Here is a 26,453-nt window from a genome sequence, read left to right on the forward strand (position 1 = left end):
AGATACCTTAATAAATGTATACACTTTCTTCCAATTTTCTGTTACAGTACTGTCTACATTTATAAAGTTTAGTAAAGTGTAATAATAAATATGAAAGGTGATGGAAAAATGTATTTTAATAAAAATACAATTATCTACAAAGCCTTATTTAAAAAAAAAATGTACATGCTCATTGGGACCTGAGAAATGAGGGTATAAAAATAATCAGGAAACCTCAAGATGAGGTAAAAAACATTTTGTGAATACTTAATGGAACAAACCAATATTTCCCATCTTAGGCTATAAATGAAGGAGATTATTATTCAATCTAATATAAATCTCCATTATGGGCCCATGTTGTACCAGAAGTGTTGTAAGTGTCTAGAAATAAAAACATAATCACAACATAATTTATGCTTTCGAAGATCTTGTAGTCTAGCAGTAGACAGCATCATGTAAACAAATCAAACCATTATAGTTAGTTAATAGGGAACGGAAGAGAAGTAGAAAAAGAAGAATGGATGAAACACAAGGAAAGAACAATAAACTTTACCCTCGGAGGCAGAATTGGGAAAACTTAGAAATTAGTTCAATTTAAACTTGTGGTTACCAATGACAGAATATTATCTATTTTTATTTTATTTGACAAATTTTTATAAATGGTATTTTTTAGAACTCAACCCATTGAATCCTTGTTACAACTCTCTGAGTTGGTAGTAGTATCTTTTTACTGAAGTGGTAGTATTATCCCCATTTTACAGAGGAGAAAAACTGACACCCAGAAAAGTTAAGCGTGTTAAATTGCCCAAGATGGCGAAGCTAGTCAGTATTAGAACTAAGATTTAGACTCAGGCTGATGCAGCTTCAGAGTCCTTGTTGTTTACTGCCATGTGAAGTTGCTTTGTTCAAAAAGGCCATCAAAAAAAAAAAAATTTTTTTTTAAAAATTAAAAAAAAAAAGGCCATCAAGTGCACAGCTGTTTATATAAACATTTTTGCCTCCTGAAGCAATCTTGTAGATGCTTAAAATATATTTTGAAAGTATAAAGTCTGATGGTTAGGGTCGTTTTTGTTGTTGTTGCTTTTGTTTTGTTTGCATGGTCTGTGGGCAATAATCTCTAAGAAAATAGTGGAAAAAAAAAGATGAGGATATCAGTACTAAAATTCATTTAGTACATCAAGAATGTCTGAAATTACCACCTGTGTGCCAGTATGTGATACATTTTCTCACATATATACTAAACTCCATTCTACTAAATACAGGAGAGATGAATCAAACTTTTAAAAAATTGCTTTGACTTTGTTCTCACATATAAGTTAACTTTAAGAAAAGCCCACCAAATATTATAGTAAGTACCATCATTGAGGAGAGAATTCTTATCCTCAAGAAGCAATAGACATTCAGTGGTATGAATTCAGTGAATGCAAATTCAGGGGAGCCGAGTCAATCCTAAGAGGAGAGACAGCAGCCACCTGCTGGGATTCCTTGCTGGAGAAATCAGGACTGGCCACTGCCCACCAGTGTCGCAGGTGTCCTGCCAGAACAGCCCTATCATTAGTGGTCTAGACAGCTGCTCTGGAGGGCGGATGAACCTGAGTATATGCCCTGCGACACAAGACAAGTTAAGTCACTTCTTTCTCAGCTTTCCCTTTTGTTAAAGGAAATGAAAAATCACGGAAAATGAAAGATGTGAATAATCAAAATCTCATGGTTTTGTTACACATGCCCAACATAGACATCTATACCTATACATGTAAATATCCACACATATCATCTATATATATTAGGAAGGACATGTATATATATTATTTATACACGTTTGAATACATACACTTCATTCTGTGTGTGTGTTTATACGTGTGTGTATATATAGATGGAGAGAAACAGAGAGAGAGAATAGAAAAGGTTGTGGGATTGGTGAAGGGACAAGTGATAGAGATGAGAAGGGGTAATGATGAAGAAATTCAGGATAGAGAGGTTCATAAAGCCATGCAGCATGACAGTAAGCCTAGACTCAAAGAAGGAGATGTCTAGCAAGAAATTTCTGAGAACACAAATGGCCAGGGCGGCTATGTGTCTCAATAAATAAATTAAATAGAATCTTCTGTCCTTGCCTCACTACTTCCAACTCCATGGCAGTCATGGTATTAGCCCTGTTGGTTTTTCTTACCCTTCCTCACACCTAGCTTCCCTCATCTCTCCTCACTTTATTTCCCAGTGAACATCTCTGTTCACTGTCCTTAAAGTTACTGGTCCTTAAATGTCCAGTCTCTTAGAGTACTGCTAAAATCAAAAATCAGAAAGAAGCACCTTCTTTTGCAGGACAGCAGTACATTTTATTATATTTAAGGGATATCCCATAATGCTTCTGAAAGGGCTCTTTGAGTTTATCATGTAAGCGTGTGTAAACAGATAATATTTAAATATGTATTTTATGCTTGATAGAATATAATTTCTCTCTTGAGGAATTTAGATACAGACACAGTATATATTTACTTCACTTTAAACTGTAAATTAATTTCCTGATAGACTTAGGAACTTGAATAATCTGTCCTATAAATATATGCAGTATGAAAAGATGTTTTAAAACAGGTATCATTTAAATTCTAATCAGTTCATTATGAAATTTTCCTAGACTGTACATTAAGCAGGGCAAAAAATCTTTATCAAATGTCATGACTAGTCTGGGATAAGCACCTTTCTAATTTAAAATCTGTTCTCCAAACAGGGGTGAGAAAATTAAATGAATCTCTGTTGAGTTTTGTGTTATAAAGATATTCTGAAAAAGATTTGGATGAAGATATGTCTTGCAGAACCTCCGTGCTCTATTTGGCACCATTATTCTTGTGTCAACATTTTTTTATGTTCTTGTTTTCTTGATTCACACTGTACCGTTTTCCCTCTCTCCTCTCTTGTCATTATCTCCCCTTCCTCCTCCACCTCGTCTCTCTCACCTTCCCCCACCTGAATGTTCAATTTTGATGCTCTCTAGCCTTCCATTTTCTTGTTAGCTCTCCACTTGTGTTCACACTCTTCAAGGTGATCCCATACCCACTCAGGATTTTACTCTAAGTTGATGAACCTCAATTCACTTGCTCCAACTTTCCAACGTAGACAGCTCTCACACATACTCACTGTCACATATCCAACTGGTGCTAGACATTTCTGCATTCCTGGTTTATGCATCGAACTGATCCCAAGCACTTCTGATTTTACTCTATATAATATTTCTTCAACCTGAGCACTCCCCCCCCTCCACCAACCATTTTTACCAATAACCTTCCCAACTTTATCATTTTATCTTTGCATTGGTCTCAGTTACTTACCTAAGGCTCTTGCCTGCAATTTGGCCCCTTTCAGATCCATTCGCCACATAATTGGCAAAATGCTCCAACGAAACTGCATATCTGACCTTTTTAGGCCCTGCTTAAAATCTGTCAATGATTCCCAGTGGTTTACAGAATAAAGTCCAAACTCTTTACTCTGACATAAAATGAGGCCCTCTAAGTTTTCGACTTCGATTTTTTGTCCCCTCTGTATTAAAATTTATACCTCAGGAGTATTTCCATCAGTGATGTTCACAATATTTACAGGGCTTCTCACATCCAGCCCTATGCTCATAAACTCCCTCTCTACATCCTTTCCATCTTTTCACCTAGTTTTCCTTAAATAACTGCACTTAGTTCAAAGATTGATTTTTTCGGGATGCCTTTCTAGCTCCCCACATGGACAGATTATATGTGGCTCCTTACTCCTCTCATAGTAGCATGACACCAGTAAGACTGTACTGTTTTTATACCTTTCCATATCCATCTACTCCACTGGACTGTGAACTCACTTGAGGTAGGAGATGTATCTATTCATTCAATAGATAATTTATTGAGTATCTACAAAGAGCCAGGAACTCAGTTAAGCATCAATGGAAAATGTTAACAGAGTATTTTTCCGCTCCATGCATACAATTATTATACACAAACGTAAAGCCCATATTAAATAAAAACCACTTTGTCGTATGCTACATATTTACATATTATATTTTCTAGGACACCTTATTATTTTATGAGACGTAGTAGAAATGTCCATCCTTATGTGTTTGTGATAGCTTACTCACATGCACTGTGGCTGTAGGTGGGCCTATTGCAACATCCAAATTAATTTGACTTTTATCACTGATTTAATGCATACATTCAATACCTCAAATCATATTTGAGTATAGTCTATGTAAATATAATACTATGTATATGTTAAGGGTAAATTGTGATTGGACAGTTATCCAGGACAGGCCTGAAGCCACTGGTCTACATTACCCTCCTCTGGACCTTTGGTCATGTATGTCTAGAGGCCACTGGTTGATCAAGTCTATCCTGCCAGTCCATATTCAGTAGCTATGTTAATTTACCCTTTAATCTTTTACAGGTGATCTGAACACTAAGGAAATAAAAAGTTGCATCAAAACAAGATCCTTGACGGGATGAGCCCTGGGTATTATGCTATATGTTGGCAAATTGAACTCCAATAAAAAAAAAATATCAAAACAAAACAAAAAACCCAAGATCCTTGGGACGCCTGGGTAGCTCAGCAGTTGAGCGTCTGCCTTCAGCTCAGGGCGTGATCCCAGGTCCAGGGATTGAGTCCCATATTGGGCTCCTTTGGGGAGGCTGCTTCTCCCTCTGCCTATGTCTCTGCCTCTCTCTCTCTCTGTGTCTCTCATGAATAAATAAAGTCTTAAAAAAAAACCAACAAGATCCTTTATGTACCTAATAAAGTACTTAATGTATTCAGAAGTATCTCAGCGTGAGCCAGAATGTGTCATTTTCCAGAGTGAGAATGTAATGCTATTATTCAAACTCTTCCCATAACATATTTCAAAAGAGATGTTAGTCCTTAGAAATAGATGCACTTAGGGTCCTAGGAAATGGATCTGCCAGTGGCACTTTCCCCTTGTTTGTGGTGTTATAAAGAAAATAACAAAAGGAGAACATTTTTAGAAAAAACAATGTGTCTTCGGATAGCGTTGCCAGACTTGGTAAATAAGAATACATGACTCTCAGCTAAATTTGAACTTCAGATAAACAACAAATACTCATCTGAAATTCAAATTTTACTGGTTATCCTGTATTTTATGTCAACCCTATATTCTAGGTAGTGTAGACAAGATTGAGTACGATCTCATATTTATGTAATAAAGTTAAACTTTTTTAAGATTTAAAGATTTATTTATTTAATTATCTTGGGGGGGAAGAGGGGCAGAGGGAGAGGGAGAGAGAATCTCCAGTAGACTCCCTGCTGAGCACAGAGCCTGATGCAGGGCTCCACCCCAGGACCCTGATATCATGTCCTGAGCTGAAACCAAGAGTCAAACACTTAATGACTGAGGTACCCAGGAGTCCCATATTTATATAACAAAGTTTAAAATTTCACTGTCATCAAGAAAGCAATTTCCTTTCACTCCCCTCTACATGCTCTTTTTTTTTTTTTTTGCCTTTGTGAAATATTTTTCCCATCCCTTCTCTTCCCCTTTTGCCCAATCTGATTAATGACTCTTCTGTGATCTTGAGCTTGGATAAGCTCAAGATCAGTTCTCTTGTTGGGTAACAATTACTCCCTGGTTTCAATAAGGATAGTCAAGAATGAGAGTAATATGGGGCCCTACAGCTTTCTATTTTAGGTTTCCACTGTCCAGAATGTTTATTCCCTGGTGGGTATAGGAGTTTATGATAACTGGCACAGTATCTCAGATAGCATCTTCTTATGGACTTGTACTGGGGAAAAATAAATGGCAGGTTAGGTGGGAGTAGGCAATTTAAATAATCTTCCTTTTATTGCTGTTTTTAGTAAACTACCCTTTATTTCATCAGAGCTCGAATTCTGTAGGCTTGATATGTCTTACTTGGCAGTAACTTTAAGAGAATGTTGGAGTGCCTGGGTGGCTTAGCGGGTTAAGTAACCAACTCATGATTTCAGCTTAGGTCGAAATCTCAAGACCCACCTCAGGCCCCATACCCATACTCAGCAGGCAGTCTGCTCAAGATTGTCCCTTTCTTGTGCCCCTCCCCCTGCTCACTTGCTCACGCTCTCTCAAATAAATAAATAAATAAATAAATAAATAAATAAGTAAGTAAATCTTTAAAAAAAGATAGAGAATGTAAATACAATATTTAGGATTATATACGTGAATTACAACAAAAGGGCATGCTATTTCAATACAGATCTCCAAAGAGGAATTATAAGAAAAAAAATTCAGAGGGTAATCTTTGCCCCCTCTGAGTCTCTGCCACTTATTAGCATGTAAACATATTCCAGCAATCATTTTCATTTCATTAGTAAAATATCATACCTTTTCAGCAAAGTAAGAATAATACCATGTAATTCTTTTCTGCCTAACAAAGACAAGGAACCACAGAGGAAGATAAAGTGTCTACCAAGCTAGATCTTTTGTAAATACCACTGTACTGAATATAGCAGCTTTTCTTAAACCTAAGAACAGATAATTCTGTTTCAGGCAAGAGATAAGCTCAATTAGCACACAGATAGCAAGCTGTACTTTATAGGAACACTATCTCTTCCTGCCTGAAATGACCTTTTACAAACTAGTTTCAAAATTAAGTACTCAGATATTAATTTATTTTTCTCTCATTCTTTCTGAAGAATATATGTGTATAAAATATGTTCATATACATAAAAATCAAATTGTGCAGAACATGCAAATTAGTAAATAATTTTTCATATATCAAAAGTAATTCACTAAAGGATTTTCTATAGTTTTCATTGTAGTTCTGACACAATGCCTTAACATTTTAATTTCAGGCTATGTATTGTTTTATATTTAATTTTAATATTTTAATTTAAGACTATACTTCCATTGAAAAATAACTATTCCACAAAACAAAATTCATCTATGCCCATTTTCAAATTTTGCATCAAGGATATCAATTAGTACTGCTTGATATTTGAAAGTTAAAGATAGGGTACCTAACATTAGCTATGATTTGCAAACAAACAAAAAACATAATTAAGCTAAATATCTGTTTCAGTAACCAGTCCTAAATAAATCTTCCCAACTGCATTTAGTCTACATAAACTGTGAAAACTCTACTCGTTGAGGTATAGTAAAGTATAATTCAGTAACACCCTCTGATGCCTAGATTTGTTTTTATTTATTTATTTTTTAAAGTTTTTATTTTTATTTATTCATGACAGACACAGAGAAAGAAAGAGAGAGAAAGGCAGAGACACAGGCAGAGGGAGAAGCAGGCTCCACGCAGAGCCTGACGTGGAACTCGATTTCGGGTCTCCAGGATCACACCCCGAACTGAAGGCAGCACCAAACCGCTGGGCCACCGGGGCTGCCCTGATGACTAGATTTAGATAACACTTCAGTCATTAGTTCTTTTAAAGATCTTTCAAATCAGGACTACCTCTAACCACATAAAAAAAAATTAGTCGCAGATGATCAGTCAATATTTTATTAGAATTTTTAAAACATCAACGTTTAGCAGAATAGTCCTAAAAGCATATTTGCTTAATGATCATTTGACTTATACAGATATATGTATTATTATAGTCAAGAAATGCTGAGTTCCAGACACTTTTAGGCACTGGGAACACATTAAGTGAACACAACAGACCAAATCCCCAAGCATGGGGCTTACATTCTTTTAAAGGGGGAAAATTGTGACAAGAATATAAAAGCACTAGTCATGCAATCAATGTCACATTAATTTTTTGCTCTTTCTGCAATTATTTATTGGGGGATTTATAATATCCTTTGATAGATACCATGGAACACATGGGAAATTATAAAATATGGCTTTCCCTAAAGGTGTTTGTGTATTCATGTAGGAGACAGATATAACCATAAAATATAAGGAATAGTGCAATGCATAGACTCCAAATGTCTTGCAACTGAAAATGAAACAAAAAATTATAAAAATGTAAAAGGATTGAGAAAAGTTTTGTGAAAATATTTGATGCTTTCATGAATTCTGAAGAGTTGGTATGTGAAGAAAGGACACTCTATGCTTCGATGCTTCAGGAACAGAATGAACATAAACAGGTCAGGCCATATATTTTAAATACTTTGGAGAGAAGGAGGGAACCACACGACAGGAACATATGACTCATAGACAAATAGGGTCTAAAAGGGGAAAGAATAGTGAGTTCAAGGGGGATTATAATGCCCTTCAAGTGTAATAGAAGTTTGTCATTCTATAGGCAGCAGGGAACCAGTAGCTACCTTGGAGGAGTATGACATATCAATCTGATTGAGAAAATATAAATTTAAGTTTAACTGGCATAATAAAAGAAGCAAAGTTTAAGCTTGTTCAAGTACTTTTGTAATATGTTATAATAGCCATAAGGCAGTTATCAAATGAATTACCAGAACTACGCATTAAAGTTCATATTCACCTAATAAAGCAATCCTCCCTTACCCACAGAGGGCATGTTCCAAGACCCCCAGTGGATGCCTGAAATTGCAGAGTACTGAACCCTATACATAATGTGCTTTTTCCTATGCCTACATACCTATGGTAAAGTTTAGTTTATAAATCAGGCACAGTAAGAGATTGACAACAATAATAAAATAGAACAATTATAATAATATACTGAAATAGAAGTTATGTGAATGTGGTCTCTCCCAAAAGATCTTACTGAACTGCACTCACCCTTCTTCTTGCAATGACATGAGATGATAAAATGCCTGTGTGAGGAGATGAAGTGAATGAATGATGTAAACACTGCCACATAGTACAGGCTACTACTGACCTTCTGACCATGTCAGGAGTATCGTCTGTTTCCAGACCATGGTTGACTGCAGGTAACTGAAACTCCTGAAAGCTAAACCATGGATAAAGAGGGACTATCACACTTCTATTTCCAGGAAAGAGGATTTTGTTGTAGGATCTGGTTTCTGGTGTGGTGGTTTTTTGTTGGTTTTTTTTTTTTTTTTTTTGCTTTTTTTGGTTTTGTCTGTTTTCTCTCATATCTTTCAAAGCCAGGCACGCTTTTAGTCTCACATATCGCACAACTAGCTTCATCATATATCCAAGTTTTATCTGTGACTTACTGTCACACACACACAAAAAAAACCCCACAAAGTCCTAGATGTATTTTTCCATCTATATGGATAAGGAGAAAATATGTAAATATAAAAAATTACTTTTTTTGTATTATATTAAAAGTATGGGTGCCTGGGTCCCTCAGTGGGTTAAGCATTAGACTATTGATTTTGGCTCAGCCAGGATCTCAGGGTTGTGAGATCGAGCCGTGCATCAGGCTCCATGCTGAGCAGGGAGCCTGCTTAAGATTCTCTCTTTCCTTCTCCCTCTGCCCCTTCCCCTACTCATGCATGCTCACGTTCTCCTTCTCTCTCTAAACGAATAAATAAATAGAAGTAAAACATAGCTTCATTAATCACTTATTCAAAAAATTGATCTTTGTCAGAAACTAGGCAAAAGCTGAAAATCAGTTATAAGGTTTTTTTAATTTTTTTTTAAAGATTTTATTTATTTTTTCATGAGAGACAGAGAGAGAGAGAGAGAAAGAGAGAGAGACAGAGAGACAGAGAGGCAGCGACATAGGCAGAGGGAGAAGCAGGCTCCATGCAGTGAGCCTGATGCAGGAGTCGATCCCGGGACCCCAGAATCACACCCTGGTCGAAGGCAGACGCTAAACCACTGAGCCACCCAGTGATCCTCTAGTTATAAAGGTTTTAAATGAAAATTTTATTTACACATTACAATTATACACATAGTTCTAAGCCTTGGTTTCCTACCTTGTAAAAACTAATGATAATAGCTCAATTTCTAGTTAAGAGGATCAGATAACTTTTACTCTTTACCTGTGTTATCTCCAATCCTCCAAGCAGCCTTATCATTGAGCTGTGATCACCACCATTTTACAGTTGACAAAACAGGCTCAGATTTGTGTCCAAGAACAAAGCTTTTTCTTCTCAAACCTTATCCTCCCTCCTCTCCATCATGCTGATCCTTCAAATGTCAATCATACACATATTCTGGGCACAGAGATGAAAATAATTATATATAGGAAAGATAAGGAGAATCTGATGTTTTAAAAAATATTCAGGATTTCATTTAATAGGAAAGGTATTCACCATTGGAAACAAAAATACTCCAAATAATCTCCCACCAATTATTTCCACAATTTGAACCAAGTGTGTGAATTATTTATATGAGTCATATGGAACTGTAAAACCAGAATATGCAAGTTGACTTAATGAAAAATGAACTAGCAATACAAAGTACTATCCACTTGGTATTCTTGTTCCTAACTTATTCTTACGCTCTAGGGGAATTTCATCCTATAAAAATTTCACCTTTCAAGACTTTAAGTGGATATATGGTTTCTAGGCTATTACTAAAGTTCATTTACGTGAAAAATGCACTAATATTAGAAGCTAGAAAAAACCCAGATATGCTACATGTTAACTAATATGAAAAATACATTATTTAATATAAAAATAATAATTTTAGTTTTACTCCAACAAGTTCCCCCTTTAAAGAAGAGATATAATTACAATAACTTCATAGATAAGGCCAAAAACTCTATATGGATTTCCTTGAAAATTTCTCTCATTGGTTATGTTTTATTTTTTGATTAACCACTAAGTAGGTAAAATCTTCCTTCATTGCCTGGATTATCTTCTGTAATTACCTGCTCTTTAAGCAAAGAACTAAAGAAGACTGTTCGATTTTAAAATGAAGTATAAATGTCATTTCATATTTATCTAACACTTCTATTTTCAGAGGCAAGCTTATTTTTTAGACTTTGGCAAAAGTATTTACATGTTAGACTAAAGTGTTTAAAGAACACTGTGAAATTGGAAAGCACACTGTCACCATCTTGTAATGTGAGAGACACTATTGGTGATCCATTTGGATCCTGTTTTCTATGTGTCTCATATAATAAAGAATAAGGTTGGTTTTATTTGTTTTAAACTATAGAAGGTAACTAAGAGCTGAAAATGATTTTTAAAAGCATAGATAAGTTCTCTGAAAATAATGTTCTGAAGAAAAATATAGCCAAGCTTTCCTTCAAAACCTCTTAGGTGTTATGAGAAAAAAAAAAAAAAGACCATTTGGACCCGAGTCTAAAGATCTGAATTCAAGACTCTATTCCACAATTTAAGAGGACATGGGTTTCTATCTCTGTATGAAAGACACTGGCCATTAGCCAATTCACTGTCCCTACCCCATGCCACCAATGTCCACCTTGGATACCTTTTCTTTCAGATTAGAACTCTTGTCTCTTTTTAGGAAGAAAATGCAGTCAGCCCAACAGGATGCATTGCAATTGGTCTAAGCGAGTTATGACTAATACATACCCCTTTTCAAAAAACTCTTTCCCCAGCCTCTCTTACAGCTAGGAATGAGCATGAGACGTAATTTTGACCAATGAAATATTAGAAGACTTTTGAAGAGATTCTAGAAAAATTTGCCTTCAGTAATAAACGTCAGAGCCCCTCTGAAAAAATCCTTTCTGCCATCCTTTCCTCCAGCAGATGAATAGTAGGGCGATTTAAGCCAATACTGAGGATGGAAGGGAAGCTGAATAAAAACAATATGGGTCATCACTGAGCCCCAGTACCATCTCTAGACTGATTTCCTCCAGGTGTCTTGTTTAATGTGTAATCAAATGTCCTTTGCATATGGCATTGTGAACAAGATTTTCTGTTTTGTGCAGCTGATCTTTGGCTCTCTTATCTTTTGAGAAGTGCCCAATATATTGGTTGTTACTTAATAAATCCCTAGTAATTGTTTAAAAATAAATACTTGCTGACTGGTAACAAAGCCTGAATATTGAAAAAAATGCTAGTTTCTCTATATCCAGAATTCTTTTTTGACATTTTAGTATTCTCATATAAATGATTGCTTACCCTGATATTTCACCACAGATACTTATGTACTTTTCTCAGTGTTGTCCTTAAGGTTAATTACTTTGTGAGAAGATATCTTATAAAAAATTATTTTTAGAAAATAACAGATAGGATGCACACAAGTACAAGAAGTAAAGTCCAATGACTTTTAGGCACGGAAGCATAAACAACCATGAAGTAGATTTTAAAAAAATGCAATCTGACTACTTTGAGAATTGATATAAATTTATAAAGTCTTATATGTTTTCTGTATAGGATTTTTATAAGTTCTATAGCTTTAAAAGGTTTAAATATAACAGGTCAGTGAAAAAATACTATATATGCATAGTTATATACATATATGAGATGGTAAATATAATTGTTTCCCAGCAAATATTTAAAAACAAGTATTAACAGTATTTTTTAAAAGATTATTTATTTATTTGAGAGAGAGAAAGAGAGAGAGAGAGAGAGAGACCTGGATGGGGGCAGAGGGAAGGAGAGAACCTCAAGCAGACTCCCTGCTCAGCATGGAGCCCTACATAAGGGCTCCCAGGACCTGAGCTGAAATCAAGTCAGTCACTTCTTAACTGACTGAGCCACCCAGGTGCCCCAATAGCATTTTTCTTGTGAATTCCTGGACATTTCCTGTCAAAACTGTCATAATAGGTTTTCTACATTTATTTTGAAACATATATAAGAAAATACAGTTATAAACTATCTATACTCCAATAATACTAAAAGCACATAAAAGAACAGAGGCCATTTACATGGACCATGCATGCTTTCCCATCTACGAATCTAAACTCCACTTTTCTTACCATCTCCAAATACGCTGTCTTACACATTCATATTTCATCATGCATAGCTCAAATTTCTTCCTCATCCAAATAAGAACTTCTCTGAATGTCCCTTCATTTTGTTATTATGTCTCCATTTCTTCTGCAGTAATTAAAACTCATTATTGGTAATTATAACACAAATACTATCTTTCCTAGTAGACCATGAGTTTCATGAAAACAAGAGCAATTTTTCTTTCTTTCCCCAATCCCTAGTCAGCTATTTATTAAATTCCCTTTAGCAGAATCACTTTTATTGACCTCAAAATGTATGAAATAATACCTTATGTAGGGTATTACATAAATCATCCTTCATCTCACTTCAGTATAGCAAACTGAGTGCAATGAATGGATAGTTAGAGTAGATCATTCCCTTCTTAAGAAGCTTTTGGCTTTTGAAAAAGTCAAGAGAATAAATATAACAGATAAAACAAAATCTAGCATTGAAAATTTTCCCCTCTTCCACTGTCCATAACACATTGAATGTGTGAACCATAGAACTAGAAAAGCCAGAAAAGCAATGTAGATAGTGGACATAGAAAGGAGCTAATGAGGTGAGCAGAGCTGATATCCAGGACAGTGTGTGCTTTGTGATGTATGCTCACAGGGGTGTGTGGAAAACCAAACGTATACTTTGTCCAGATGAAAGAACATGTTTGGAGAGCTCAGTACAAGAAATGAGCCATGAGCAAGTGCCATGCAAGTGATTCATTTCTACAGTGGGAGCAGAAAGAAAGTGACTCTCAAGATATGATGCAGGTAAGGCAACTCTCTTAGAATTTTTTAAGATACAGGCAATGATTTAAACTCCTTTCCCATAAATTTTGGCTGTTGGGCTGGTATTTCCTTGATTAGGACTTCATATTAGAACTTGGCTTTAGTATTCAGGCTACCTTTATTTGGGGCCCACAAAGATAAACTAAAGTTTAAGGTGGTCACAGAACATGCAAGACTGACATTCTGAAGGACCACTTGAACCTATGCTGTTGTAAAATTCTTTTTTTTTTTTTTTAATTTTTTTTTGCTGTTGTAAAATTCTTAAACATTAAGTTGTATTTAAACTGTTAGCAAAAAGAATCATCAGTCCAGTAGTATAGAAAGTAGATTCAAAATATCTCATTCAACATGCTTGTTTTAGGCTATAATATTACTTAAAATTATTAGTTTTAAATAAAGTGATAAAAAAATACAGTATAATTTAAAGAAATTGCCTTCCCATACTAAGATTTGGTGGTTATATAAGTGAATATATATTCACTTAAAAACAAGAGAAAATAATTCAGGAAAGAATTTAATAAAGATTTCATTGGATGCCATGTTTCTTGTACCATATATACACCTAAGTGCTGCTACAGTTCAGGGAAGATTTGTAGCATTTATGTGAATTAACCCAATTAGCCACATTTTAGGCACTATGGTTAGGTAAGCAATGTGTTAATTTCAAACCGTAAAATATTGGCTAAAATGGAAAAAGAGTCTTCTGTTCTGAGAGAACAACAACAACAAAAATGGATACAATACGTATATATAAAAAGCCTTTTTAAAAAATCAGCAGATGGGCCCCTATATTTTAAAACCTACTCACAATGGGATGTGTATATGTTTTTAGCAAGACGTGAAGCAATGCACAAGAGTATAAGTTACCAAATGTATATTATGCTATAGCATCCTCTTTAGCACCTCACAGTTAAAAAAAAAAAATCCCTTAATAAGAATCTGTGATGTGCCATTACTGTAAGGTAAATTGATTTCAAGGGAGTAAGTAGTTCAATAGACTCCATAGTTTATAGTTCCCTAATATTCATTAAGTACTTAAAATATCTAGTATGGTTTATACAAACAACCACTTAGCGGCAGCATGTGTTTGTGTGTATCCTTTAATTAAAATTTTTGTTTCATGATATTTAAGAACAAAGGAACAACTAAGGTGACCATACAAATGGGTCAGATGTAACCAATGACTTCAACATTCTGAAGGTTTTCATAGGGATGTTACAGGTCTTACTTAATTACAATCTCCAAGCATTAAACTATACCCCAATGGCCTTTACTCAGTGTCCAAATTAACCCCTTCTAAGATTAGAAAATAACTCCTTCAATGTGTATTTTTCTTCGAATTGGAAAGCAGCTTAGCTAATGCTGACATTTAGTATTTAATATATGTAATGCTACATCTTGAACTTTGTATATTTGATCATATTTACAAGCAGATTAGAAAATAGATGATCACTGCTAAATTGTTGCGTGGAACCTCTCTAGGTTAGAATCCAACCTCAAGAAGCAAGAAGACATTACCATGTCAAGATCACTTGAGATTCAATATGAAATTAATTTGTAGTTCTATTCAATGCCTGGAAAATAGTCCTATATGTCAGGGATTATGAAAACCACGGTGACATCAACTGAAATTCATTGTAGATGCCAGATCTTAGCCTATTTGACAGTACTTTCTGTGCTAGACTTATTTTTTTAAGATTTTATTTTATTTATTTGAGAGAGATTATGAAAGCAATAGGGAAAGCATGGGGGGCACAGGAGTGGGAGAAGCAAACCTCTTGCTGAGCAGGAAGCCTAATGTAACATGGGGCCATCCTAAGACCCTGAGATCATGACCAAAGCCTAAGGCAGATGCTTCACCTACTGAGCCACCCAGGTGCCCCTAGACTTACTTCTTATAAATCCAAACAAATAGCACCTGTATTATACTCACATTCTTTTTTGGGGAAGGTGCCCGAACTTTATAGACTTGTTTTCCTTAGTTCTAGCCACACTGTCCTGTACGAGAGGAGATGGACGTTATCAATTATATTTCATGCAAAAGATATTAAGGCAGAAATTTACCAGTTTGATGGTTTAGTAATGGACTAATCAAAGAACACACCTTGCTCTGTATCACACTAGGACTAGATACCAGAGAATGTTTACCCAGGAAACAATCCCACTAAGTAGTTTAAAGTAAGGTACATGGAAAGTATAATATTCTGAGAACTCATCTGACAAGCAAGGCAAGCCAATCATTTCCATGATTCACATGACCCCCAAATAATGTGTACTCTACAAAGGCCCTTTTGTACCAGTTCTGATCTTCCAATGTGATATCAACTATGCCTGTAACCATTTATCTTATGGTATAATCCATTTGTTCCAATAAATGAACCATAAGCCTCATACTGTGATGGGGGAAAACATCCCTGACCATAGAATTCAGTCTCTGATTCCTGGCTAGGAAACTAAATGTTTGTATTAATTCATTTACTCTTAAAATGCATCATGTCTATGTTGCTATTCCACAGAGCCCTTACGAAGTCACATAAGACAGCAGATGTAAAGTCTTTTTTTTAAAGTCTGGTGGAGGGACACCTGGGTGGCTCAATGGTTGAGCATTTGCCTTCGGCCCAGGGCTGATCCTGGAGTCCTGTGATCGAGTCCCACGTCAGGCTCCCTGAATGGGGCCTGCTTCTCCCTCTGCCTGTGTCTCTGCCTCTCTCTGTGTCTCTCATGAACGAATTAAAACAAATCTGGTGGAGTGATTATGCAATTATTGATCATTATAATTTGTATGTGCATGTTTAGGCAGACCATTAACTATCTTAGTCCGCAGTCTGCTATGATTACCACTACAAAAAATCTGTTTTACCAAGAATCCTGCTGTATCTATTTTGCCTGATACAAAGCTGGAACTTCTCATGCTAGCAGTTCTTCTACCAGAATGTAACATTTTGAAAGAAGGGATGATCTCTTATTCATAGTGTCAAACAGGACCTATTTTATAACCATATCTGTTCCAAAAAAACAATCAGTGCAAGCTTCATTTTAAACTTCTTCATTCTCTTTAAAATGATGGGGCTCCATGATGTTTCAGTCAAATGCTTTTGACCCATTTAAAACATGAGCAAGACATTTGAGTTGATTAGTATTTATAAAGAAAGCATTGTGTTTTATTATTCAAGGTAAAAAATATGCAAAAAGGAAAGCAACAGTTTAATTTCATACAATATTTGGATTTGGGGATTAGCAATTAACATTTTATTCTTTTTAAGATTTTATTTATTTATTCATGAGAGACACAGAGAGGCAGAGACACAGGCAGAGGAAGAAGCAGGTTCCTCGAGGCAACCCCATGTGGGACTTGATCCCGGGACTCCGAGACAACGCCCTGAGCTGAAGGCAGGTTCTCAATCACTGAGCCACCCAAGCGTCCCACCAAGGAACATTTTAAAGTTAAATGACTGATTTGAAAAATTATTTGGAAAATCATATCTGGTACTTTTCAATTTTAAAGTTACCGAACGTAGAGCTAAATAGATCTCTACATTTCAAAACTCAAGGAAGCCAGTATATATTTTGAAGGACATCAAAATGATTTAATGTCAGCATACACAGAGCTAGCTATTGAAAAAATATGCCACAAAAAGAAAGTACATTTTTAAACCATATAATTACCATTAAATTAAGAAGTTAGTTGTTTGAAGTTGGCTCTGTAAATCTTTATGAAGATTCTATATTACCATTTTGAAGCACTCAAATACTGCATTCAGGATAAAGACGACATCATGTACAAATGTAAATAATGTAACAACAACAGATTGAGTTTTTGTACTTCTTGTTCTCTTTACAATCTTGTCATGAGAATAAATCACATGGTGTCATTTTTTCTTCTTACAAGTCCCTGACAATGAAGCATCTAAGTCTAATAATTTTCCTCTTCTAAATTCTCTACTTTTTAATGTTCTGGAAGAACAAGGATAAGCCATAAAAAAATCTTAAGTCTCTTGCATGGTCCTCTAACCACATCAGCAAATCAAGAATACATAGATATTCCCCTCCTGCTCATATTCCTCAATGCCACTACATTAACTCTAACCTGACAAAGATAAAGAAAAAAGGAAATTTGCTTGGGGTCATATCTAGAAAATGCACATTACATAAATATTTTCAGTAGTTTCAAGGACATCATCAAGAGTGCCACATCCATTTAGACCTCACTGAATCTTAAACCTCCTTTGCTGCTTTGAAATAGACAATTGCATTTGTAAACATTTAGGAAAGTGTTTACAATAGTTCAAAGTACACTGATGAATTTTAAAGAATATTTGAATTCCCAAAAGTATTCCATAGTGTTAGCAATTAGAAGTAGATATCACAGGAAACTGGCCCATTTGAGAATTCTTAAAATGGTTCCTTAATTTCTTTTCAGCTTAGAGGACATATTTTACTCTTACCATAAAAACACTCAAATGTATATTCATTTTCAGTTTTTAAGACCTCATTGTAAGATTAAATAGAGAACAAACAAAATCTGAACTCTACAGTTTAAAATTCTAAATTGTCTTCAACAGGGACAATGTTAGTAAAATAAATAAAATTGTTCTTTATGTTATTATCACTCATAGAAGTAGAGCTATAGTAAATAGATGAATAACTTATTGAGAGAAATTATAGGGTCAACCTTAAAGTTAAGTCAACCTTAATTTACTTGGGGCCTCATATTATTCTGCACAATCTAAATGAACTAAGTCATGGCTAAATGAGAAGATAAAGTAGAAATGTACTCTAAACAGTACTACTGATAATTTTCAAAAGATATGTAATTCCAAAAGTTGGAATTCACTTTTGTTAATTCGAGTAGATCATCCTTAATTAGAACTCACTTTTCTCATCTAAACATAGTGTTGACTCTTGCCATGATGGACGATTCTTTAATAAACGAACAGGCAACTGGCTTTCAGGCAACAACTTAGTGCATTTCTGCTTGGACACATTATTCATACAGAATAAAAATGAGAATAACACAAGTTGAATCCAGGACATCATGGATAGTCACTGCAATCTTCTGTTATATGACACAATCCATAATGGTGGGAAACTCATTAATCAATAGCAATGCATCGCAAAACCAGATCCAACATGGTTTCTTGATCTTATTGAGATATTATAGAATATTCTAATTCATATTTTCCATTGATGGCCACCATCAAAGAGTAACTTCGAAGAGTGATTGGCAACACTAGTTTAGAATGATGCTGTAGGCAGTACGATTCCATAAAGCAGTCAAACTATTTTATTCCAAAGCCTATATTTAACATTATAGGCACATATATGATTATAATATTAAAATGATTTAGAGGATAAAATATTTTCTGCTTAAATCTCAAACAGAAATTTAATAGTTAATTGATAGTTTAAAGACAGGCAATCTACCATTTCTATATTTCCTTAGCAAACCTATTCGTTTCATGTGTATAAAACATTTTCCATGCTATTTTCAGTATTAACAATCCCAAATCAAACTGACATTCATTGGGATTTTCTGACACTGGACTTCTATTGGTAAATTGCATTTGCCAGATCAAATTCTTCTCTTAGCCTTAGATCTCAAATGGCACCATTGTGCTAATAAGCACCTTTCCTCAATTTTCAAAATAATTAGTTCCCCAAGTGGCTTATTTCAGATAAAAGAATAATACACTATCCCCACAGAATTTGTTCTGTTTCTAAATGATTTAAAATTCTAAATTTGCCATAGCATTTAAGTTCCAATAGTAAAAATGCGTCAATGATTGCAAAGTTTCTATGGCAACAACCTCATTATAACACCACTCCCGGGATAGTAACCTGGATTCTAAGTGTTAGAGAGATGTCAATTATCATGGAGCCTGGTGAACTAGAGAACTAATTCAGTCTATATAAAAAAAGTTGTTGACTTTAATTCCATAAACAATGCAAATGTGTACAATGTTACCATAGCGATTACAACCGAGATTTTCTACATCGTAAACACTATGCCTCCTTGATGAGACCACTGTATTTTTTTAGTCTAAATTTAAGGACAGTTGGTTTTATATTACTCATCTAAAATTGGATCTACCTATGAAAACCTTGAAGCAAGTTTTGGCTCTGTTGTTTAGAAATCATGACTTTGCCTTAAGATATCAGGCAATCTAGGCATCACACAGAAGTGCTTACAGAACACAGATGCTCTGTGAAGCTACCACTGTTTCAGTTAAAAATATATTAGCATTGACACTGCTCTGTCAACAAACATTTCAGTCCATGGAGAAAGACAACACCGACATCCAGAGTCCATTTTCAAAGTGAATACCAGCTTTTTAAAAACTAACATCTGCTGAGCTCCAGCGCTCCAGCTGCCACAGAATGCAGATTTTCCAAAGTAAATCTGCCCCATTCATTTCTTCCAGGAAGTGGGCATTCAGTGATTGAAATCTATTAATGCTTATTTGTGATTCATTTAAATCTATGATTTAGAAAGTTTAATTGACAGAAATAATGAATAACTACAATACATTTTAGAGACTGCATCGCATTTTAAAACAAGTAAAGATAATTGTGAGTGAAAAATGAAAGAAAACCGCATACCTCAGTAAATGAGCCATTAACCTGTCACCTTTGAAACCAGGAAAGGAATCTTGATGATAATAACCAAGCTTCTTTAATGATTCTACAACATGATTATAAAATTAAACTGATAGTTTGAGATTGATTTTGGTTCTTTATAACCTATTTCCAGTGTAGCCTTCCTCTTATAAGGACTCACTGTCCCACCACCCACTTACTTCCCCTTTACTTTTGCTTTGAGGGCAATGGGACTCAAGGCTGAAAGGAGACAGAAAGGGAGGGAAGGAGGTAATAATTTCCAGGGGACATCTGGGTAGCTCAGTGGTTAAGCGTCTGACCTTTGGCTCAGGTCATGATCTCAGGGTCCCCTCATTGAGCCTGCGTTGAGCCCCCAATAATGCTTCCTGCTCAAAGAAGTATCTGCTTCTCCCTCTGACCCTCCCCCTACTCAAGCTCTCTCTCAAAGAAATAAAATCTTTTAGAAATGTAAAAAGTAATTCCCAGGATCCTTCTGGGTTCATAAGCATGATGACCAGGTGTTTGCACCATTGTGTGACATGTGCCTCCCTCAAAACTTGTTATGACCTCATCACATAACCAACCCATCTGATGTGAACTTGGAAAAGAAAAGTAACTTCCACAGGCAAATTTATTCTTAAGTTATTCTTATCGTAATTAAACTACCCCCAATTTATTTATTGGGGGGGGTGGGAATTGGCTTGTGATCTTGGGAAAGGAAGTGGGGATAGGTGAGTTTATGAGCTGCAGAATTTGTATTTAAAGGAATAAAGAATCAACGTAGTCTGATCCACTCTCAAACAGTGGCGACTGCTCTGGTGATGTGGGCCACAAACAGGCTAGACCTCCTCAGCAGTGTACGTTGGCAGCTGGACCCTCACAAACGTCACTTCATATTCATTCACTAAGGAACATAACTCATTCCTTTGGGTGAAGTCTAGGTAACATCCAAGTTACATAGGTGAGCTGCATGATTTAGATTGAAATTGGCCACATTCATATTTATAAAATTGAAATACAAGACATGTTAGTGTGTCTATCTCTCTGCATATGTTATACATTTTGATATAAAGCATATGTTAGACATAGTCTGCATATCTTATACATATTCAAATACAAAATCTGTATATATATACATATATATATATGTATATATATATCAGTGTATGTGTCTGATAAAATAGAATTGTGGATGATTAATCCAGTCCTAAAATATCCACACGAAGTTATCCTTTAAGGTAGACATAGATAACACATCTAATGTTTCATTGGTGCTATTAAGAAAACTATTGTTAAATATTTCTCTTAGAGTTACATTTATTTTTTTTAAGATTTTATTTATTTATTCATGAGAGACAGAGAGAGAAGCAGAGGGAGAAGCAGGCTCCATGCAGGGAGCGCAATGTGGGACTTGATCCCGGGACTCCAGGATCACACCCTGGGCCAAAGGCAGGTGCTCAAGCAAGGCTTGAGCCACCCAGGCATCCCTAGAGTTACCTTTAAATACTACCTACCTCTTATAATCTGTTTCAAAATTTGAAAGTCAAAATAAAAATAACAAGTTGCATCTATCACTTCATTCACAAATCTGACCTCTATAAGGTTTCTGATTATGTCAAAAAAAATCAAATTTACATTTTAGAAATCAAGATTTGAAAGCACGGAGTTTAAAAGAAAATGCCATAGGCTTTTAAGGCAATTCCAAAATAAGAATTCCCAAAATGTTTTGAGTGCATAAACCATTATTAGAACAAATTTTTAGCCTCCCATGGGGTTCTAGCTAGTATATGTAGAGAAAAACACGTTTCTCTTACTTTTGAAATATTTGTTAAAAACAAAAGTCTCATAATGCTCTATTTTTGCAACATTATATTTTATTAAATATTAATATAGTTTTGGTAGGAAGCTACATTATGACATAATAGTTAAAAAAACGAAGGCCTTGGAATTGAATTGGAGTTCTAGACTTAATGGAGCTTTGACACTTAAAGGCTGGATTTTGAATGAGTCTAAATTTCCTCTTGTATGAAATAAGAGCTTGTATTTTTACAGGACTGGTGTTTATAATGACTTAAAATATGTGGAAATATATTTTAAAGGATATAGCATTGTCTCAAGACAGTTGCAATGTGCATGCTACAACAACATAGCATTATGAACCATTTACACCCCAATCACAATCTCAGCCACTTTCTCCTGCCTGTTTAAAAATGGCATCAAAAGGAAAATATGAATGGTACTCCAGGATACTTCGTTCTCATTACACTTGAGCTCACACCAGGCAAATTCACCTAACAAGATTTGGTAGCCATGCCTTATGGAGCCAAAAAACAGAACAAGGTTCCTACCACCTTCTGGGTAGAAAGAACGCTACTGCTGATATGATATCTTGAAAGCATCCAAAATTAATCATATTGATTGCATACTTATAGTTATTTAAAGAAAATGTTGGTTATAAATTGCCTACTAATAATATTTAAAAATCAAATCTTTTTTAATGAAACTCATGCCACAAAATTGGACCATGAAAGACACAGGAAATAAAGATATTTTACATATATAGAAAGGAAGACCTCCTAAATTTATTTGACATATTTTAACTAGGTATAATGGAAAACCTGATTATCATACCAAAATAAAAAATATTAGTAAACACTGAAATATGCAGGTTTTAAAAGCCAAAACACATTTGAAATTTAATTAATGTGGAAATAAAAAACTAATAATGATTTGATAGTCAATCACTATTGTGATCACTCCTTGAATATCAGGGCTTATGTCTCCTAGGTGTAAGTGTATAAATATCATTTTTTTCTTTCTCATTCATGGGGAAATGATAATCTGGCATAAAGTAAATCCTGTACTTTGGGGAGTTAGAGTCTTCCCTCAAACTCTCACAGACAAAGATCTTTAAAGAGTTGGAATTAATTAATGTATTTGCTATTTTAAACACCATATATTTTAATATTTGAATGACTTTACTCACATTATTCAAGTTGTAATTTTAAGTCTTAATTTTCATGTAGATGAAAATAATTATGTAAATTATGCACATTAATTAAATTATGTAAATTAATTGGGGAAATTATTTTCATAAAATTGTTTTGTTGCTATGTATAGCTTTAGTCCCTAGAAACTCAGAAGATCACTCTGTTAAATTAATGTATATACAAATGTATAAACTGTTCCTTAAATATAGACGATACTATTTATCATTCTTTCCTATTAGTGAAGAACCTAGTATCATCATAGCTGTTCTTACAGTGATAGTTTCATTAACAAAGAAACTCATCTCTGTGCTCTTCGTTTTCTTTATGTTCTTTGAATCTATAAAATAATGCACTTTGAGCTTAATGTGATTATTTGGCTTTGGCAGCCACCTAGGAAGCTAACTAAAGTTATTTGCAGTGTACAAATTTTAGTTAAAAAAAATAATAGAAGGAAGAGGCCTTAGCCAACAACTAATGAAGTTACAAGCATATTTTTTTCTTTCACAAATACCATTTAACATTCTAATACTGCAAGAGATGGCCCAATGATTTCTTATAAATACATATACATTAAACAGCGCAATATTTTAAGCTAGAATCTGTCACAAATGCTAATGAATATAATATGCCAAATAAATGACATCTCTGACCTCACACCATTGGCTGATTCTTATATACCTGCTGTATATAAGGAAAAGCCAAATAAATATTGTGCCAATCCAGAATTCATTAGCAGGATCTGTCAGCTGTGTAAAAGCTTCCTCTCAAGGATCTGACCAGTACTCCGGTGCATACTTGTTGAGCTTCATTTACAAGATTGTCAGAAAACTAAATGTATTTTCACAGCATCTTCCAAATCTTTAATCAAGTAATGTCTAATGAAGCCAAAAGGCTATTTCTCAATTCTTCTCCACTTCCTCTTTCTCCCAGTAGGATATTTATGAAGATAGCAAAGAAGATGACACACACCTTAGTGGTAAGAGGAGGGATATCTATAATCCACATATTACCAAATGAAAAGTTCAAGTGCCATTCTTCACTTCAAGGGGAACTTGAAAGGGGGATTTGTTTTATTACAGGGTCTACTAATGCCAACTCTAAATCCCCATCCTTTCACACAAGAGTTTATAAAATCCCTCTTCCATTTGTGAAAAAGAAACTCTCACAATACTGATGCACAAAATGACATTTATTCACATTAAAAGCCTCATCAGTTATTTCTCAGCAGTCTTTATTCCCTTCGCAGAGGGGTTTATTGTATTGTTTGGCATGAAGGAAACTGGCACTCTGTGATTTAACAAAGTCTGGCCTGAAACCAGTACTCCGAAGAGTTTCTTTAAAGCTACCCATTTTCCAAAGATTGTATTGAGTCCTGTGGGTTTCTAAATGGGTCAGAGATGAGTCTGGTACAAAACAGGATCATAAAGGTTTTTAAAGATATTCTGCTTTACTGCTGAATATCTGATATTCTGATAGACTGCTTTAAATCATTAGTATTGCGTTTGCACTGGAGCCCATGTTAGGCAGCAATGTATTCAAAAGCTGTCTCTTCTCAGCTCACCAGAGCTCCTTGGGTCTCATCTCAAGAATTAGGGGCCACATACCTTCTCAATCATTTTCTCAGCCTTATCGTCAACCAGTCTTTAAACAAGCAAGCAATGGACAATTCATGGCTTTATTATTTAAACACCTGGAGAGCTTCACAGAGTTAGTGCCTACACCTATGAGACGTTCTCAAATTGGGCTTTTTCCAAGACCAGTTGGGGGAATAATTACTTTTATTTACTTATCTGTCTAAAACTTCCTATCACTTCCAGATGTCACACAGGAGTGATAGAAATGTATTCCCTACCCTCAGGGAGTCCATAGTCTAAGAGAAAAGATATTGCAGGACGTCTGGGTGGCTCAGTGGTTGAGCATCTGCCTTTGGCTCAGGGCGTGACCCAGGGGTCCTGGGATTGAGTCCCACATCGGGCTCCCTGCATGGAGCCTGCTTCTCCCTCTGCCTGTGTCTCTGCCTCTCTCCCTCTCTGTGTCTCTCATGAATAAATAAATAAAATTAAAAAAAAAAGAAAAGAAAAGATATTAGCATTGGGTAACAATTATAACAGTTTCTGACAATTGTTTTGAAGGAAATACTTATAGGCTAGTTTGCAAAGATGAGAAAGGGTACCAAGCCTACCTGACTGGAGACAGAAGATCTGTTTGGGTTATTTAAAAAAGGTCATTCTAGTAGCAGAATGGTAAATGGATTGAACTTCCTAGTTCTTTTCAATGAATAAAGTTGTATAAAGATCTACTTCCAATATTGACAAGAATGAAGATATGTCATTTCTTCTTTGATTTATTCCATTAAATAGAGCCAGTATGGGCAGGATGATACTTACAATATTTAAATTTTATATAGGGCTATATAGTTTACAAAATATAGAGTTCTTGAGAAAATTCAGTAAAGACTTAAAGTATCTATTTTCTGTGGAATGTGCTACATATAATGAATGATTTAGTATTCACTTAAGTGTAAATGACAAATCTTAAGTTGTCAAACATTTGGTTTGGAAGGTGATCAAATCTAACTGTTATAATTGGTATAAGATTACAAATTTCCAGAAATAATTCATTAACACTGAAGATGTGCTTTAAAAAAAAAAAAAAGAAGAAGAATAACTCCTTATATTTCAAAAACTTCTTCAGGGTCTGGCATTAAGATTAAATCTACTGCTTAGCAATGATTTGTATTTTATATTATTTTATGTTTACATTTCAATCATTAATATAACTATTTCTCTTAATGAAACATTTTAAATAGTAAGTATCTTATTTTTACATGTTCCTTGGGGTTGTATATGGTTCTGTTAACTGCAAGTTAAATTAGCCAAAATATCACTTAACCTTAATTTTCTAAAAGTACTTAGGTAGATAAAATATGATAGCTGAACTTCTACACTATCTCATTTCACTTTACTAAGGCACATGTCATCGCAAAAACTGAGCTGCCATGTTGCTTGTACACATATTTACCACCCTTCTGAAATCCTATTTGCTACATTTCGGCCTGATTTTTTTTTCTAACACAGAAATGATAGTTTTTTCATTATTGTGTCACTCGCGCCTTTTTTCTAAGTTTAATTTTATTCAGCATGTCCACAATAAATGTTTTCGAAATAGTTAATTATTAGTAAGCTGTGTTTTCCTGACAACCATAGAGTTAAGTTAAAGAAATGAGAATAAAGATTCCAAAAACTGAAAAAAAAAAAAAAATCACAAACGTGAACAGACTTCCATTAGTACTGTTGTGGAATAATTAAGTTTTAATTCTGTAAAGTGCTATAGAATTTGTAAAGCATTTTGTTTTTCTTATTCAGGTTTAAAGATTTGTTGATTGATTGATTGATT

The 26,453-nt window shown here is 34.8% G+C and overlaps 1 protein-coding gene and 1 non-coding gene across 2 annotated transcripts in view; one reads left to right on the plus strand and one right to left on the minus strand.

Moving 5' to 3' along the window:
* Positions 1-26,453, minus strand: part of LRP1B (LDL receptor related protein 1B) — a 1,825,680-nt gene that overhangs the window by 1,778,254 nt on the left and 20,973 nt on the right. The gene's annotated exons all lie outside the window — the stretch shown is intronic.
* On the plus strand, positions 20,555-20,661 carry LOC140612159 (small nucleolar RNA U13). Its single transcript, XR_012013475.1, has one exon. It is a non-coding gene; the product is annotated as a small nucleolar RNA U13 (small nucleolar RNA).

The sequence above is a fragment of the Canis lupus genome, chromosome 20 (assembly GCF_048164855.1).
Source record: "Canis lupus baileyi chromosome 20, mCanLup2.hap1, whole genome shotgun sequence".
In the NCBI taxonomy this organism is placed as follows: domain Eukaryota; kingdom Metazoa; phylum Chordata; class Mammalia; order Carnivora; family Canidae; genus Canis; species Canis lupus.